The sequence below is a fragment of the Syngnathus floridae genome, unplaced genomic scaffold (genome assembly GCF_059516105.1).
Source record: "Syngnathus floridae isolate MCC-2025c unplaced genomic scaffold, RoL_Sflo_1.0 HiC_scaffold_56, whole genome shotgun sequence".
NCBI classification, from domain to species: domain Eukaryota; kingdom Metazoa; phylum Chordata; class Actinopteri; order Syngnathiformes; family Syngnathidae; genus Syngnathus; species Syngnathus floridae.
The window spans coordinates 300,572-302,406 of record NW_028284085.1 but is presented as its reverse complement, the minus strand read 5'-3'; the positions used below and the strand labels follow the sequence as shown (position 1 = coordinate 302,406).

Genomic DNA, 1,835 nt, shown 5'->3' with positions numbered 1-1,835 from the left:
CGACCTTTCAAGCAGGAGCATTGTGCGCACGCGTTTGAACACGCTTTAGACTTGTTTTGCCGTTTTCAGCAGCTCAAAGCTCCCGTTTTGTCAGCGCCTTTGCCACTCGCTGTGCGCTGAAAACGACGGACTTGCCCGGCTGCTCAGCCCGTCAACCATGAGCCGCGAGCGCGACGTCATTGTCCGTAGGCAGCTAGTGGCAAAATGCACCCTGTTAGAGTTGCGCTCGCTCCAACTTATTTTGCAAGAACCACACGGGAGACAAGTAAGTTCTTTTGGACACCTGCAGGTGGAGAGTCCATCCGTTGTACGAATGAAGTCTGACTCTCGGCTCCTGCACGAGCATTTTAATTAAGAGAAACAGGGTGGGTGTAAGAGTGGATTGAATAGAGGAAGCCCTTGACCTCTAGTCAAAACATAGCAAGGGGTGTTTTACGACTTTGTGTAGGAAGGGATAAGCGATAGGGATAAATAAGGGATAAATAATATTATTTATTACAGGTCGCAGTCAAAGTCAAAGCAACACAATGATACGATAAAGATAATCTGGAAAACCCTGACACACCCTGTAGTTGTCACTTTTGGAAAAGACGAGCGTCCCTCCAATCATCGCCGGTGACGTGTTTTTCAGGCTCTGGAGACAGGAGCTCATGTCAGAAATGTCATTGTGAGTCGCGTTTGTTTCTGCGCCGGAGCCGTTCGTTCCCTTTGCATCCAAAGAATCTCAAAGGCGGATTATTTGTGTCGACAGGAGAGAGATTTGCTGCTACGATACCGACGTCGAGAATCTCTGAGGAGGAACAAAGCGTGAGGTCCTGCAAGGTGAGTCTGTTTGTTTGCGGCTGCTTGGTGTTGCGCAAGATGAAATGGCCTTTTTCTCGCTATCGTTCCTCTCGTCGATTCATCGTGAGGTGTCGCTTCAGTTTGTTCAGAGAGATGTTTGCTTCCGCGCCCGCAGGTCATCGAAACATTTTACGGCTACGACGAAGACGTGTTGGTGGACTCGTACGGATCGTCCTTGTCTTTTCACACCGACAGAACCCCCGACACGGAACCCGAAGAGGTAGCCCGCCATTTCTGCCAGCGTATTGGCACCAAACATTCCTCTTCAGCCTGGAATCGGACTCGTCTTTGCGTCGCGGGTGCTTTGTCGCCGGTCTGACTGATTCTGGTACTAGTGCTGTGTTGCATTGGTGTGTGCATGAAGAGGCGGAGCTTCGCTACCGCCAGCTGACGCAAGAATATCAAGCGCTGCAACGAGCCTACGCTCTGCTAGCCCAGACCAGCGAAAGGGGACTACGACGCCGAGAAGGAGATCAAGGTGGCGCCCCTTCCCGCAACCCCCGGCCGGGTCGCAGCCTCCCCGTTCTCACCCAGCCTCGGGTGTTCTCTGGTCTGAAAGGAGGAGGAGGAGCCTCCCTCCTCCTCCTTTCAGACCAGAGAAAAGCTGATGGTAGAAATGGGTCACTATCAAAGCAGAGTAGCAGATCTGGAGTCAGCGCTGAAGCAACAAGGACAGGTAAGCTCATCAATGAGCACACCTTTTTCTCAGACAAAATAGCTACATTCTTCAGTCACTCATCCGTCTGGCATTACTGGACCAACCCCCCCCCCCCCCCCCCCCGAACGTGGCTGGGAAAATGCGGAGAAAAGCAAATGTCATTTTCCAGTCAACCAAAGAATTTGTGGATGAAAATGACACAACATTCCAAAGCTGTCCACGCGTTTGTCTCTTCTAGAATGTCAAGTGGGTGGAGGAGAAGCAGCTGCTGCGTCAGAGCAATCAGCAGTTGGCCGAAAAGGTGACGGAAAGAAAGGCGCTGGGCGGAGTCGCT

At 51.8% G+C, this 1,835-nt stretch overlaps 1 long non-coding RNA gene across 1 annotated transcript; it reads left to right on the top strand.

Annotated features, from left to right (window-relative positions):
- The first annotated feature begins 496 nt into the window (after positions 1 to 496).
- Positions 497 to 1,405, top strand: LOC148378262 (uncharacterized). The gene is made up of 4 exons (XR_015856067.1): positions 497 to 667; positions 752 to 822; positions 959 to 1,063; positions 1,208 to 1,405. It is a non-coding gene; the product is annotated as an uncharacterized LOC148378262 (long non-coding RNA).
- Positions 1,406 to 1,835: the final 430 nt, after the last annotated feature.